The sequence below is a fragment of the Camelus dromedarius genome, chromosome 18 (assembly GCF_036321535.1).
Source record: "Camelus dromedarius isolate mCamDro1 chromosome 18, mCamDro1.pat, whole genome shotgun sequence".
Taxonomy (NCBI): Eukaryota; Metazoa; Chordata; class Mammalia; order Artiodactyla; family Camelidae; genus Camelus; species Camelus dromedarius.
Window position 1 is genome coordinate 25,395,798 of NC_087453.1, and position 17,419 is coordinate 25,413,216.

A 17,419-nucleotide genomic window follows, 5' to 3' on the forward strand; every position below is an offset into this window, starting at 1 on the left:
TAGTTAAAATCATTCTAATATATTTAACAGCCAACTCTTTAGAAATGCGTATCAAATAAAATCACTGTTCTAGAAAATAACTGGACAAGTATAATTATACTAATTTTAGTTGTAGAACAAGTTCAATATTTAAAGACTAGTTAAGTAAATTATGGCAGTAAAACACTTTATGATATAATACTATAAAGCCATTTTATAGCATACTATTTGATGACATGGGAAAATAGTCATGATCTGTTACTGCGTGGGGGGAAATAAAGGGCAGAACATCTCCATTTTTATATAAAAACAACACTTATTTGGTAAGCCGGGAAGTCTAGACACTTACCTAACTATTAAGAGAGAGCCTCCCTGAGTGTCAGGCTGCAGGTGATGTCTTATTTCTTTATGCTTTTTTGTTTTACAAATTACTAACGAACATGTGTTGCATTTGTGATTAAAAAAGACTTAAAATTCATAAATACATACGCAAAACAAATCACTAAAAACTTTTGCCCACATGCTTACGTTGCAACTGTCTTTCAAAAAAACCAAGATGCCTTTCCTTCACTTATTTAAACCCATATTACAAATGGAATAATAAATACTTAATTCAAGAAAAATGGGGCTTTTACCAGTCTACCTAATTGCCTGAGGATCTGAGGAGTAATGCCTGATTTATACTCCTGGCAAAATGACCAAATTACAGCCATGATCACTGGTAACAGTAACTCAAACTCAGCTAACACAATGGCTCCATTTTCCCTAACAGACGGTGCTTCAGTGTGTGAATCAGCACTTTGCGCTCAACCAAGCCTGTTGCATGTACACTAACCTAAAGGTCCTAAAACCTTTCCAAAAGGTCTAGGAGTGATCACAGTTAGATAATGATCAGATTAAAATTCAAGGGGTAAAAATTTTGAACTCAAAACGAGAGAAGGCCTGGAGATGACCATGCCCGAGTCCCAGAGAGGCTGCCTCTCCCCAGCTGTGCTCCCGTGTCTGGCCCAGCGCCCTGCTCCAGCACCCTGCCCCAAGATGGTGCCCAACCAAGATGCGTGGGAGAACAAACACAAAGGGTTTAGAAATCCCACAGAAATCCCAATCCTCCGAGGAGGGGAAGCAGAGACTCACACCCAGCGGGAGGCAGCAAGAGAACCAGAACCCAGACCAGACTCACTTCTCCTTAGAAACTAAGGAGAGGAAGAAAACGCCAGGATTGCACAGAGGGCGCTTAGTGCCTCCTCCATACAGAGTGCTGCCCTCATTAAGTCCCCTTCCACAACCTCAAGGAGTTAACATGACTAATGAGCCCATTTTCAAGTCTAGTTAGGACAAGTGTTTCTAGAGACCTGGAATACAAAGGGAAGCCCATTTTTCTGGAAAAAACCTAAAGGATATAATTAGAGCCACAAAAGGCTATTATTATAGAAGTATAATGCAAAAGTCTAAAATTTTATATTTTAATAATACTCAAGCAAACGTAAGGAATTACAGCACAAGAACTCCAGCAACCCAAAAGAGACATTATATACGCCTAAAGAGGCAAGCACTAAACACCAAAAGTACCCAAATTTAAAACTTGAGAGGAAAGCCTGTAAATGACACCCAGCCTCCCTTTCTGGATGCTTATAGTAAGAGCACCCAACTTCTGGACATACCACTTAGAGCTCCCATTTGCTGGGACCACAATGTTGAAAAATCTTCAAGTTCAAATTTTACTTTTTAATTCAGCGGATTATCCCAAGAGCACTTTAACAGAAAAGGAGATCTGAAACCTAAAAAATATTTTTAAAAAATCATTTCTGATAGATTATTCATCTTTAAGAAAAACATTTCCTTTGAAAAATGGAATTTTTACTTTGAAAACTAAACCCCAAGAAAAATGATCTACAAATAAAAAACTTACATCTTGAATACATCATAAAATAAAATTACAAGATAAAATGGGCAAAATATTTGTACCATTTATTAAAGTGCTAATATCCTGAATATAAAAAGAACTGTGATAAATCACCAGGGAAAAGATGAACACAAGACTAGCAAATTGGTAAAGGAAATGAATAAGCTAAAGAAAATATAAATGACAAAAAAAAAACCGTCATTAAAAGGTGCTTAAACTCATCTGTTATCAAAGAAAAGCAAAATAAACACGATTCTATTCTTCACCCAAATTGGTTTAAAAAAATAAGAAAAAAAAGTTTAAATATAACAATAATTCCCTAACCTGGATGGAAGCATCTGGCACGTATGTTACATAAGGGTCAAAGCCTTAAAAACCCAAGTGCTATCGCTTCCAAAAATGTAGTCTGAAGGGAAAAAAAAATCAGAAAAATGCATATAGATTTCTGTACAAGGCTGTTCACCATTGTATTACGTTCTTCAGAGCAAAACAAAAAAAAATAAGGCTCATAAGCTAAGTGCCGAACAATAGAAGGATTTGTCACATAAAACTTGATGCATTCAGCACAAATGAGCTCTTAAAAAGCATGGGTTAAGGGACTATTTAATGATTTAGTCATAAGCCTAACACACATTGCTAAGTGAAAAAACAGGTTTAAAACGCCTCTGTATGATCTCTATTTTGAAACACATACAAATATACATATATGTGTACACATTTTACTTTCAAACAAACCAGAAAAAAAGAATAGTCATTGAGTAAAATAAGCTATTTTGACTGAGTTTTCACCACAACCCTAAGATTCCTTAATATCTATAAGACACACCACCAGCCCCATTTCTAGATCTTTTCCCACTAATTATCTTAATTCTAACCAATTGCTTCATATACTTCAATAACAATTCTAACTTCCAGCTTCAGTGTTCTCTACATCATAATCCCTAAAATTGCTGTAAATTTCCTGCACAGTCTCAAATCACCCTTTTTCCTATAGCAAAAAGGCAAAAGACACAAAAATCCTGGAGAAATAAGACACTCCTCAAGGACCCTGTTCTACCCTTACACTCTGTACAGACCAGAAACAACTAAACACACCCAGGAGGAAGTCAAAAGCAAATATCATTTCTTGGGAGAATGATATCAGTGAACACATTAAATTAGGAAAAAGTGCACAAACAGACCTCTCTAATGCATTCTTCACCAAAGTGACTTAATGCTTCACACGTGAGGGTCTCACAGCACACTGAGTTAACTATACAGTCTTCAAAAGCGGTAAATATCTACATTTTAGGTCATTTATAGCAATGGTTCTCAACCCTGGCTGCACACTGGCATCACCTGGGGGTTTCTTTAAAACCCCTAAGTTTAGGCTGCACTCTGACCAACTGCCCCTCAGCCTGTGGGATGAGACCAGGCAGCAGTTTAAGCACCCCAGGTGATTCAAAATTGCTGTCAAGGTTGAGGACCACTGACTTGAAGCACGGTTTTTTCAAACATCAGATAATGACCCACCAAAGTGAGCAGAAAAATCAATTTAGTGGGCTGGGGCCAACAATTTTTTTTAAAATAAATAAATAAATAAAAGAATGGAACGGATCAGACTAGAGCGGGATGGAAGAAAACACTAGAATGCACTGTTTGATCCTAGTGAGACCAGAAGGAAGGGGGCAGGGCACAACCATTCAAAGAATGACACAGCAGTTGAAGGGTCAAACCCAGTAGACCTTGAGCTTCACCATACGCTCACTGTAATTTATCAGCACGGAAGACAGCACTCCCACAGGTGCCATGAATGACAGTCTGAGGTTGACCATAAAAGGTCGAAAAGTGGGTGGTGGCCCAATTCCTGGGAATCCCAGCCCCTTCCCCAAAGTAGTGGGAATAATCTTCCCACTTGTTGGCATAAGAAATTACCAAGCCTTTTAAAGCTAGCAACCCCGCACCTCATGGTTGCTCTTTCTTGCCTTAGGAGACAGCCCACACTCCGTCTGTGAAGCGTGTATTCACTTTTTCTTTAACCACTCCCACAGCTCGTGGACCATCGCACTTTCCCAGACGACCCCATGCTCCTAGGCCGCGGCCTCTCGCCTCTCAAGATGGCCCACATGCTGCCTATGGAGGGCATATCTCCTAGGCTTCTCGTGCTTTCTCTGGCCTTTGGAGACAGTCTGCACTCTGCTTATGGAGTGTGCATCTCTCTGAATAAATCTACATTTACTCAATTATGACTTGCTCTTGAATTCTTTCCTGTGCAAAGCTAAGGACCCTCACTTGTCGGGGTGTGTCCAGGGTCTAACCTGAGACCTGGGACATGACCATCCTCTCATGCCCCATTTTTCCTGTATCACTACTGCAGATAAATAGTCTTATGAAAATTTTCAGTTAAAAATATGTAACTCTTGGCAATACTACCCAGATTGATCTACAGATTCAATGTAATCACTATCAAAATCCCATCTGCCTTTTTGGCAAAAATTGACAAACTGATCCTAAAATTCAAATGGAAATGCAAAAGACCTAAAAGAGCCAAAACAATCTTGAAAAAGAATAAAACTGGAGGACTCACATTTTACAATCTCAAAACTTAATACAATGCTGTGGTAATTAAGTACTGGTATATGGACAGACATACAAATCAACAGAATAAAATTGAGAATCCAGAAGTAAACTTTAACATTTGTCAGGTGATTTTTGATAAGGTGCCAGAACAATTCAATGGGAGAAAGAACAGCCTTTTTAAAAAATAGTGCTGAAATCCCACTCCTGGGCATATAACCGGCGGGAACTCGTAATTTGAAAAGATAGATGCACCCCAATGTTCACAGCAGCACTATTTACAATAGCCAAGACACGGAAACAACCTAAATGTCACGGATAGATGACTGGATAAAGAATTTGTGTGTGCGTGTGTGTGTGTGTGTGTGTGTGTGTGACACACACACACACACACACACACACACACACACACACACAGGAATACTACTCAGCCATAAAAAAAGAATAAAATAATGCCATTTGGTGCAACATGGAGGAAACTGGAGATCATCATTCTAAGTGAAACAAGCCAGAAAGAGAAAGAAAAATACCATATGATATCACTTATATGTGGAATCTAAAAAAATACACAAATGAACTTATTTACAAAACAGAAACAGACTCACATACATAGAAAACAAACTTATGGTTATGGTGGGGGAAGGGGTAAATTGGGAGTCTGCAGATACTAAGTACTGCATATAAAATAGACAAACAAGTTTATACTGTATAGCACAGGGAACTATGTTCATTATCTTGTAGTCACCTATAATGAAAAAGAATACGAAAACGAATATATGTATGTATATGTATGACTGAAACATGCTGTATACCAGAAATTGACATTGTAAACTGACTATACTTCAATTAAAAAAAAAATAGTGCTGAGACAACTGGAAATTCACATGTAAATGAATGAAGTTGGACACCGACCTCACACCATATACAAAAAGAAGCTCAAAATGGATCAAAGACCCCAATCTATGAGATAAGCTACAAAACACTTAGAAGAAAACACAGAAGTAAATATTTGTGACCTTAGATTAGGCAAAGGTTTCTTAGATATAACAACAAAAGTACAAGCAACAAAAGAAAAAAGCTATATAGGGCTTGATTAAAAATAAAAACTTCTGAGTTTCAGAGGACACCAGCAAGAAAATGAAAAGACAATGCATAAAATGAGAAACATTATTTGCAAATTATAGATCAGAAAAGGAACTCATATACAGAATATATTAGGAAATCTTACAACTCAACAATGAAAAGACAACCCAATTTTAAAATGGGCAAAGGATTTGAATAGACAGACATTTCAACAAGCACATGAAAAGATGCTTCACAGAGTTAGGAAAATGCAAATAAAAGCCACAATGAGATACCACTTCATACCCACTGGGATGGCTATACTCAAAGACAGACAATAACACATGTGGAAAAATTGAAACCATCGCACATTTTGATGCCAAAAGTTTGGCAGTTCCTCAAAATAGGAAACACAAAATCACCATATGACCCAGTAATTCCACTCCTTGATATTTACTCAAGAAAATTAAATACATGATCACACAAAAATGTATACATGAGTATTCTCAGCAGCATTTTTCGTAATAGTTAAATCTAAAAACAACTCAAATGTCCATGAAATGATTAGTGGATAAACAAAATGTGGCGCTGATGCTTGCAGCAATGTGGATGAATCATAAAAACATGCTAAGTAAAAAGCACATCACAAAAGACCACATATTGTGATTCCATTTCTATGAAATGTCCAGATAAGGCAAATCCACAGAAATAGAGTGCAGATTAGTGGTTGCCAAGGCCTTGGGGGGAGGGAAGAATGTGGAATAACTGCTAACAGGCACGGGGGTTCTTTTCTGGATGATAAAAATGTCCTGAAATTAGACATGAAGATGAAGATGAACAATGAAGATGGCTGCACAACTCTAAAAACAACTAAAGCATACCTTTAAAGGGTAGACTTTATGGTGTGTGCATTATATCTCAATAAAGCTTTTTTTGTAAGGTTATTCTGTCAAGAGCCTCTTTCCTGTTATCCCCAGAGAACGTCATGTGGTTCCCTTCCCATATGATACTATGAATAAATAACTTTTCTAACTCGAAGGTCTTACTTTGGAGCAATGTATTTCATGACCAGATCACAAAATCACTTTGGGTGTCACAACTAATTTTTTTCAAGCAATAGAAATAGAATACACAGCATATAATGTCTTTGTGAAACTTTTTTTTTTGAGATACATACATACATACAGAGATGTATATATGTCAATGAAAAGTGAGTTAGTCAAAACAAAGTCTGGAAAATTATTTTAGGAGTTGACTGATACCTATTTAAAGAAACAAAACAGTAAGCACAAGATCTCAGATTTGAAAACAGAAATTTTAACAAAGTTGAAGCCACTTTGGAGCATGCATCCCCCTGGGCACTGAACACCAGAAAAAGTGAACTGGACCCCATGTCTGGTTTTGGTGGTCAAGTGAAGCAATAAAAGACGTCCCAACTCAATTACTTCCCAGGGCTTCCGAGAGGGTTCGGAGGAGCCTCCTGCTCCCAGGACGTTCAGGATCCCTGCTGGATGCAGGGCCCCAACTCACACTGGGTGTCAAGAAGCAGGCAGGAAAAGGAGAACTCAACAGAGAGGGCAAAATCGATACTGCTAATATATTCGGTGTATCTTCACGGGGATGAAGGAATAAAGGAAGAGAACAAGAACCCACAAAACTCTGACGGAGAGAACATTTTCAAAGACAGCAGGTCTGAATCCCTGACACAAAAGTTGCCAACAGCACACAGTACAACAACATGGCTGGAAAACAGAGGCCCTGAGGATGAACCTGAAGGAAAGATGTAACTTGTATAATTCCTTCCAGCAAGAAAGTTGAGGCCATCCTTAAATCAGCAGGGAAACCGAATTTGGAGAAATACCACAAAAACAGAGATAGATGCTACCAAGAATTTTCTTGTGGTACACAAAATTCCACAATGTCAAGGTAACAAACTTTGTTCATTCAAAACATTATGTATGATACTGTAATTTAGTTTTTAAAAAAAGACATTGAAAATAGGATACTACTTTAGTATCATTAAAGATTATACACAAGAACACATTCTAATAAATATTGAAAATAAGAAGGACCACTATCACATTTAAACCTATTCTGTAAGTACTCTGCAATTTATTAAGAAAAAGTATTTAAGAAGAAAAATAATTATCATTTGCAGCTATTATGACTGCCTGTGTAAGAAACTCAAAAGAGAATCAACTGAAAAATAAGAAGAGTTTGGCTAGGCACTATACCAAACACAGGGCTATTTTATTTTCCCTGTGGACACACAAAATGACCCTGTCTCCCAGCCCCTCTGCATCTAGGATAAGGCCAACAGACTGGGGGAAGAAATACTACTACTTCCAAGCTTGGCCCATAAAAAAATCCTCCACACACAAAATTCCATGGCAAACTCAGAGGCCAGATTTTTAAGTCAGTTCTGCTGAAAGATGGTAGGAGCCTAGATCCTGGACTCACCAGTTAGAGGAGAACCACCAGAAAAACGTGAGCAAGAAACAACTTTGGTTAGTACACAGACTTCAGCTAGCATTAACTAAGCTGAATAATATAGGTGGTCAGTTATAAGATACACAGATTAAATGCAATATACTTTCTTTATACTTGCTTTATACCAATTAGGAAATAGTATATTTGGAAGAAGGGAGGAGGAGGGAAATCACCTCACTCTAAATAGCAAATATTTTTAAATAAAGAGCAATAAGTAAGTACTCTGTAGACCATATTAAAGAGAATCTAGAAAAATGAGAGCTATTAAAGATCTACATGAACCAAAAGATCTGTTTACGAAAAGAACAATTCAATACTATAAAGATGAATAGTCTCCCCAAATTAACATATATTTAATGAAACTGCCCATTAAGTTATTTTGAAACCCTAAGGTAAAAAATACTGTGAAAAAAATTATGTAGGCACTATTACACAGTAAAGCCTACTATAAAGTGATTATTAGGATGAAAATAGCAAGGTCATGGCTAAAGAATACAGATAAATGTCCCATGACAGATCTAAGGATTCAGCATATGATCATGGTGTCATTTTAAGTTAATAAGGATGAATTAATGAGTAAATGATGCTGGAATTAATGTAGAAGGAAAAAAACCCTCACTTCATACCATACTCTAATCTATATATTAATTATACCTGAATGTAAAAAAAGAACTAAGAAAACATAGGTGAGTATAAAATCTTGGGGCAGAGAAGGCATGGGAAAGATTGACAGATTTGAATTCAAAGCATAGAAAAAAAAACATTTGCAATCTACGACCAAAAAAATACAAAAACTGTATTTTTTTTTACTATGCTAAGTCATTTTATTTTTATTTTATTAACACCTTTATTGTGGTAAAAAAAAATTGCAAATCTTAAAGATAGCATATTTCTCAAGCAGAGTGAAAGCAGGATCAAACACATGTCTAGCAGCATCAACTTTACTCAAAGGAAGAAAGGAGGAAAAATGTTTCATGTTAAACCAAGCACTGATATTTCTGGAATAGTATATAAACTTCACATTACTTTCAGGTAAAACTTAAAAGTGTCGTGCTTATTATACTCCTTAACACTTCAAAATATGCATATATTCCTCCATACCATACTTTTGTGAAATAATTTGTGAAGGAATGTCTTCATATAGAAAGAGCCCTTGATAATAAAATGTGAACTCAAAATCATTTCAGCACTGATCACATAATTACTATTCAGGAGGGATAAGCAAACTTTTTCTGTAACGAGCCAGACAGCAAATATCTTAGGCTTGTGGGTCTTATGGTCTCTTGAATGGACATGGCTATGTTTTAAGAAAATTGATATACAAAAACAGTGCTGGCAGTTCCCCAACCAGCAGCATCCCCATCACCTGGGAACTAGCTCAGAAATGCAGATTACCACGCCCCATCCCAGACCTTAGGAATGAGAAACCCTCAAGTTTAAGATCTATCATGTTAGATGAGGAAGAGGTTGTACCCTCAACCATGTGACGTGCCTTCGGAGACAGCAAAGGATTTTAGCCAACACTGCAAAACGGACAAGAAAGCCAAACCAAATTGGAGACTGAAATTCCAACTAGAGCCGAATGTATGAGAAACAGCGTTTCCAGCAGCGCTTTTTATCAGAAAGAGCAGGAGAAGACCATCCACTTGGTCAGTAATACCAAGACCTCTGTGATGAAGTCTTGGTCCAGAACTAAAATGTTAATGCAGGTTTAATTAAAGGACGCTGGGGCAGGTATGTATTCCGTTGAACAAAGGGAAACCATCTCCAAGGAAGACTGTGTTTAAGAAAAGATGCATGTGTGAGGGTGGGGGGTTGTGGAAGGTCCTTGAAGGAACAAACAGGGGAACAACTAACAGGAGGAACAAAGAACCCAAGCTGGGGTGCAGAGAGGAAAACACTGAGCCTGGAATGAACAGGCCAGGTAAGAGGAGACAGGACAAAGTGAGGAGGGTCTGCCCTCCTTAAGCCTCAGCACATACCCTCCCTGCTGCTCCAGAATTTCCTACAATGCACATCTCTACAAGGTCACTCCCCTTCTGGGAATTTCTTGGTGGTCCTCTAGACAAAATTCAAGACCCATAATACAGTGTTAAAAGGACCTTTAGCCTCTGTACACCCTTTCCACCTATCATATCCTCAGCCTCCCTCCAACCATCCTGATACACTCACCCCCTCTCACAAGCCTCTCCACCTCTGCTGATGCCGTTCCCACCTCCCCCAACCCCACTTGGAGCCTGACAATCAGGCCAGCCAGGGGCCAAATTCTGACTCGGGTATTTGGTAGCACTATGATCTTGGGCAAGGAGTTAACCACCACCAACTTCAGCATCCTCAGTAATAAAATGGGAATAATAGTAATACCTATTTCCACAGGGCTGCTGTGATTAAACAACATGAGTGAACACAGAAGGTGCTAGGCAAGCACCTGTCACCCAACAAATGCTAGTTTCTCTGGCCCCTTCTATGCCAACAGAAGCTAAGAGACACTTTGCTGCAGGCAAGACTTGGGAACAGCATTCTATCATTGAGGGCCTCAAGGTTTACTGGAGCATTAAGAGCAGAATTCAAGGCCCACGGGTTACCTTAGAAAAGTTAACCAAGCCCCAGTTCCTTCATGATAAAATGTACACTAGAGCCACCTTGGCTGCCAGCTGTTGGGACTCGCAATAAGGACCTCAAGCTCTCAGCACAGAACAGCTGCCCATCGGCCCATCATTACTGCAAAGGTTCTATCACGTGGGGCTCACTGGCTAGTCTTTCCTGGGTGTCCTCTAGTGCTTGGAGAGGCTCCTGGAGAGAAGCACATCTTTCAAACTGCTCTCATGTCCAACCTAGAAGATGCAAAGATTCAACTCTGATTTACATGCATATAAATGAGAGAGGTGGCCACCCATCTGGGTGAGTCTCCACCAGGTACTTACTGAGACAACCCAGGGCAACTGACACAAGGAGACTGAAGAATCACCTGCTCTGGAAAAATATGCAGAAAGAACCCATGAATGAAGAAGGCTTTCTGGACCGCAGACCAGAAAAGGTCACAGTTTGGGGCAACCAGGCAAGCCGAGCTCCAGTGCAACCCTGACTTCACTGAAGGAGGAAATTGAAGAATTCGTAAAGGCTGCAGAGAAACAGTGATGAAGGAAGAACTGGAGTCAAGACCATAGCCAACAGGAAGAGTCTGCAAGCTGCACTGTGAAGTTGCTGAAAAGTTCACGGGCAGTGAGAATACTTGATTTAAATTCCAAGTATGATCCTTTGTGAGAGTATACACTGCCCACTACTGCATCCATTACACTTGAACAGATAATTCTGTATGGAGTGTGTATGCAAACCATGTTTACCACACTTACTGGGATTTAGGGACTTTTCAAGGGTCATTTTTGATGAATCCAGGTTTTTGCTTTTTGTGCTGCCTTTAGATTCTAGTCCTGCATATCACAAAAAATGATGTAAAGCAAGAGATGGTTACAAAAAAATAAGCAGGTGGAATTCTCCTTCATGGGATAAATTTTCAAGGAGGGCCTTAGAGGCCACCTAGATCTTAGGCAGAGGCCTTCTTGCCTCAGGTCAGAGGAGAGAATTAAGACAAAGGACAACGAGATGTTCCCAAGAAGATTTACACTGTCATGGAGGAAGATCTCCTCAAAACATCCACCCCTTTCTTTATCACTGCATTTAGTTGCATCAGGTTGGTTTGGCAACTTAACACGCTCTAAACTGCAACCTGGGCAGCCACTGTTGTTCTAGGTACGCAGGTGAGAAACCCTGACACTGCCCTCAACCCTCTTTCTCACCCTCCACATCTGGTCCATCAGCAATCTCCTCAGCCCCACCTCACAATCCGATCACCTCTCACTACAACCCCAACTCCGCTCCATCACCCTGGTCAGACCCGCCCTTTTCATCCCTGCACTAGCTGGCTGCCCTGCAGGCCTACCCTGCTCTCCCTGCCTTCACTCTATTCTCACACAGCAACAACCAGCATGTCCCTATCCCTCTATTTAAAACCCTCCAATGGCTCCCACCCCTTCCCCTGACAAAGTAAAATCTACAGGCCTTACTGGGTGCCACACCATGATTTAATTACCATTGTCTTTCTGACCTGAAAACCACTCTCTCTTCCCCCTGCCTCAGGGCCTTTGCATCTGCAGTTTCCTCCACTGGGAATGCTCTCCCCGCAGATATTCAAATGACTCACTTCACATCTTCACTCAAAGATGACTCAGAGCTTCCTGTTCCACCTTTCCTAATATTTCAGTTCCTACCCCAATACTTAATATCCCCAATCCTTCCAGATTCTTCTTCAGAGCACAAAGGCTCACTGTCTGCCTCCACACTAGAGTGTGAGCTTTGTGTGGGCAGGAAAAATCCATGCAGCATCTGAAGCACCAAGAACACTGCCAGGCACACAGTCAGCAGATAAATGTATTAAATGTGGAGAGGTCTGTGAAAAGCATAAGCTGCAAGGAGACATCAATTATTGGAGAGTTGGAGAGCTAACAATCTACAACTGGTGACAAAATAATAGGCTAGAAATAGCAAAGCCCGTGAGAATTTTCTCTTTTGAAGAGAATGCCAAAAAGGGCACAAAGGACCAGTTTAAACTCCTCGTAGTAACTCACAGCTTAACCTGGTGCAGGACTGCTCCCCAGCAAAAGAATGAAAGAAAGCCCAGACTCGAGGCCCTCTGAGGAGAAAATAACTGGAAGAACAGCAGGGAGTGAAAATGAATTAATGAGGTGACCTGACACTGGGTAGACACTAGTGCGCTGGGAATTTTTAGGCAAGGCCTGGACACAGGTCAGAGAAGGACGGCAAAATGTTTAAATTAAAAAAGCCTAAGAGGATTAAATAAAACTACGTTCTTAAAAAGCTTTCATTTACAAGTACAAAGCACTATATAATTGCAAATTATGACTCTGACTTTTAATTCCCTTTAATGGGAAAATTCTTTAAGCCACCAGTGGTGCCAGAAGTGAGTCCCCAAATGGATCCCAGGTTTGTCTCTGTAGACACTCAAGAGGCTGGCAATAGCCAATTTAAGATTTCCAAAATTCAATCAACCAGACCTTAGGCTACTTGAGGGCCAAAGACAGGGCTTTATTCAACAGCGATGTGATCAACAGCATCGGTGGGCAAATTAGCGGATGTACTGATGGAAGACTACACAAGTCTGTTTCTGGTACATCTAACTCTTTTCTGCAATGCTAAGTCCACTAACTTCTGCTACACAAACGAGGTAGGCAGCGTGGCATGAAACCTAGCAAAACCCTCTCCAATATTCCAGCCAGGTACTTTCATAAGCAGTTTTGAAACATATTAACAGACATTAAAACTCAACTGACTGTGCTATAGTCAGAAAACACAACTGCCACCCAACCATCTGCAGGGTGGGGTGGAGGGGGTGGGTACTAATATGAAAAGTTCTTGTAATACCTAGCTTCTTTAAATAAATAAATAAACAAATCACTCCCTACTCCAAGCAAAAAAAACAAAAGAGAAACACCCTGGTATTCAAAGAAAGAAGCAGGTCACCGTTTAGGCAAAGGAAAGAGTCTAGAAAGCAGATAACTCATGTTCAGGCTGTCCGGTGAAGCAGTCATTGGGGCACACCCACTCGCCTCTTTCTAACTAGCAGGTGTGCCATGAGGGCTTACACTGTGCACACCCACTGCTGCTTTTAAAAGGCGGCTGCCCAAAAGCTATTAAATTTTGGATGAGTGAAAAGAGATCTGTAGTGACAGGTTCACAAGTGACCCTGATACAGACAACCATAACCCAGGAGCGAATTCAGAATTTCTGAGCTGAAAGGCCCTCACCAGGCTCAAACACCTTTTAGGAGCCAGGTGGGCAAAGCCACATGCAAAGGTGAAAAGGCCGGTACAGACAACTGGAAGGGCGAGGCCTCAGCCCAACAGCATTCAAGCGCAAAAACATAAAAATTAAAATGTTCCCACCCCTGATTCTAGCCTCTGGCTTTAGAGAGGAAGAAACCAGGTGAGGGAAGTCACATGCCAATTTATGACAGCTCAAGCCAGACAACCAGACTGCCGGCCATGTCCTCACCACATCTCTAGCCTCCTCCGCACATAGAGGTCCAAATATCAGCCGGGACAGCACCTTCCCCTCCCGTCTCTTGGCCCTGCAAGACTAAAAGTAGCAACCATTGCTAAAACCTCAGACCCAGAAATCCCACAAGGGTGACTTTCTTCCACCTGCAGTTGCCCTCATTCATCCTCTGCACTGACAATCAAGAATTTCCCAGCAGTCATGCTTGAACCCCCCCAGCCTATACGCCAATGCCTGTCAGCTACCCATCCAAAGGGACATCGAGAGTCAAAGGAGAAAATTCTGCGCCCATAAACTAGTCACACTCGTAAATGTCAATTTCTCTTTCCAGCAAGGTGGCAACAAGGGGGACCCGCGACCCCCTGGGGACAGGCCAGAGAGAAAAGCCCTGGGGTCGGAGCAGCAGCTCCTAAAATGACTTGGCGCAGCCACTGAACGCGAGAAGAAAACAAAACTGTAAAGGAACCCCCTCCGCCGCCCCTTTCGATGGCCCTGAATTCCGGGGGAAACGCGGATGCCCGCGCGTATCTCCTGCGGAAGGCCGACCGGACAGCGACCCCAGGCCGCGTGGGCGGAGGGCCCGGGAGGAGGCGGCGGCGGCCAGGTCCCGGGGGACCCCCACTTACCTCCCCGCCGCGCGGCCTGAGGGCCCGGGCGCGCTGCGGCTCCAGCGGCCGGCAGAGGTGGGGGCCCAAGGGAACGGCGGGAGCTGGGGGTCGCCGGGCATCCACGGGCCCCGCAGCCACGGTGGCCCGCGGGTGCGGGGACCCGGGAGACCGGCCGGGGTGTGGGGGGCGCAGGCCGCGCCGCGGGGCCGGTGACAGCGCTTGGGGGCCGTGCCTGGCCGGCCTCGTGGGCACCGCGGGCCCCTCGCGGCCTGGCCAGGCAGGTGCGATCCGCGGGGCCGGGCGGCGAGCACGGCAGCCCGGCTCTCACCTGGCTGCAGGGCGCCCGGCTCCGGTCCTGCCGCTGCGCCTCGGCTCCGCAGTGCCCGCCGCCGCCTCCGGTGCCCGAGACAGCCGCCTGCAAAATGGCGCCGCGGAGGGGCGGGCCGGGGGCGGGGAGCCGAGGAGACGCCCGCCCCAGCGCCGGCCCGGGACCCACCTCCCTCTCGGCGCTCGACCCCAGCCCTCGGGCCTCCCCCACGGGAGGGCCCCCCCCCGCCCCACGCAGCGGCCGGCGAGCCGCTCGGCCCCCAGGCGCTCCCCCCACCCCGTCGTGCTCCGCGCCCCGCCACGCTCCTGCTATTCCCCGCCCCCTGCGTAGAAATCGCCCCTCTGCTCGTGCCTTCCAGTCACACCTGCTCCCGGGGACCCACCTGGAACGCAGAGCGCTCGCCCGACATCTCCCCCTCCCGGTACCCGCTTTCTGCCCTATTTACCCAGCCTGACACTAAGCCCTGGCGTCTCTCGGTTGAGATACGCGGCATCTTGGGCTCACTGGGGTGGATGTCTTAAGGCACTATCACCGTTTCTTCAGTCAGTCATGCTGTCAGGTTTTGGTTTTGTTGTTGTTGTTTGTTTGTTTTTTTAACTTACTGGAGAAGAGGTCCTCATTACATTATGCAGACACGGTGATTTAGAGCGAGGCTTCTTACATTTCCCTGGTGACCGTGTTTAAGCGCAGGCTCTGATTCAGCGGGTCGGGGTGCAGCCCGGGATTCTGCATTTTATAAAAAGCTCCCAGGTGCTGCTGCTGCTGGATAGGAGCGACTGAAGGAAAGGCTTCAGGTAAATCTGTGACCCTCCGTCCGTAGCGCTTCGCAGCCTCACCTTGACCACTTCAAGATCGACCTGGCTGAGCGCCCCCCCTCCCCGGGCTGCTGAGGCCGGAGGTATGGAGTGAGGCTCCAGATCATGCATTTTTGACAAGTTCCCAGGTGCTGCTGCTGTTATCCGGAGTTCAAACTTAGCAAGCCGCTGCTGAAGACTATCTGAACACATGGCCAAACAAACAAAAACCTAATAATTAGCACTCTCATAGCACTTGACATCTTGAAACCACCGTCCTGGTTGCTGTTACAACCGAGTAACTGACTAGTTCCCGAAGCAACTATTGAGAGAACTAAAGAACTGTGGACGGTGTCTGACTCTACATGAGGAGGAGGAGATTTTGTCAGAGTTTTCTGCCTATTTCACACAATTTGGGGGACTCCATTTATAGATATCACAAATACCAACGAGAGGGAAAGGGTGTGAACAGTAGCTGTGGGAATTTTATCAGAGGTCTGGTGTGAGTCTCTGAGAATCAATAATATGTCATCCTATTTCCTTCCCTAATAACTTGTATTTTTAAAATACAACAGTTGGCTCCTAAAATCCAGTACACCCTGAAAGCGGTGTGTTTTGATCCTCATTGAAGATGGAGAAAATAAGGGATGAAGATTCTGTGACCAGCATCTAGAGGAAAATTCACAGTGCCCCATCCATCTAACATCCCCATTATCCAACTACACTAGTGAAAGCGTTTTCCAGCCAACCTTTTTTTTGGGGGGGGGGGTGCATAGGGAGGAGGGGAGCAGGAGGTACTCAGTGTTTTGCTCAGCCAGGGATGAGAATCTCAGATAGAAGGGTGGCTAACTGTTGCAGCCTCAGTGTCTCCCTCTCCCTCCCTAGACATTTACAGACTTTCTCTGTCCTAAAAAAAGCTTCCTCCTCCACCTTCCTGCCTTTCTTCCTTCCTTCCCCTCCCCATCACTCCTCAGGTTCTTGTCACTCTCTGCTTTCTCAGATGTCACTGGTGACCTTCTAATTGCCAAATCCAATTGCCTGTTTACTCCTTCTCTTCTTTGATGGCTCTGTAACATTCCATTGACTTCTCCCGCCTTCCTGAAACTCTTTTCTAGCATAATACCACTGGGTCTTGTGTCTCCTACACTTCCCTGCCTCCCCTCTCAGTGATATAAGTGTTACCCATGCTCACCCCTAGAGAGTTAGTTTTTCTTAACATCTCCTTTCTCTCCATCTTTTCCCCTGCCCTCTGCTCTGAAGGTCAGCCATGTCCTCATGGTTCCCAAACGTTTCCCTCTGACCACACAGACGTCTTTGTGAACTTCTAGGCACACGGTTCCAATTGTCCCCTAGATAACCTCCCCTGGATATTATCCAGGAATTTTAAATATGGCATCTCCACTCCTAAACTCATTATTCTCCTCCCATAAACTTGTTTCTTATCTGGGTTCTCTTACCTTACCACCAGAAACTTTGAAATCCACTTTGATTGTTCCTCAGCCCCCATGTCCAGTCTGTCACCTATGATCACCTAGAACAAAGTAGTGTGTCTGGAATTCTCTTCTCCGCAACCGCCATCCCAGACATTCACTTGTTCTTCCTTGGACTGTTGAAAAAGCTTTTATCT

The 17,419-nt window shown here is 43.1% G+C and overlaps 1 protein-coding gene across 4 annotated transcripts in view; it reads right to left on the reverse strand.

The window, feature by feature from the left end:
• Positions 1-15,103, reverse strand: part of SLC23A2 (solute carrier family 23 member 2) — a 111,969-nt gene extending 96,866 nt beyond the window's left edge. The window contains exon 1 of one of the 4 annotated variants that reach the window (XM_031434207.2): positions 14,999-15,103. The gene's annotated coding sequence lies outside the window, so the exon portion shown is untranslated. Of the gene's footprint in view, positions 1-14,688; positions 14,811-14,998 lie in introns of those variants that run through there. The other 3 variants (XM_031434211.2, XM_031434208.2, XM_031434212.2) reach the window with 3 other exon arrangements.
• Between the last annotated feature and the right edge of the window lie 2,316 nt (positions 15,104-17,419).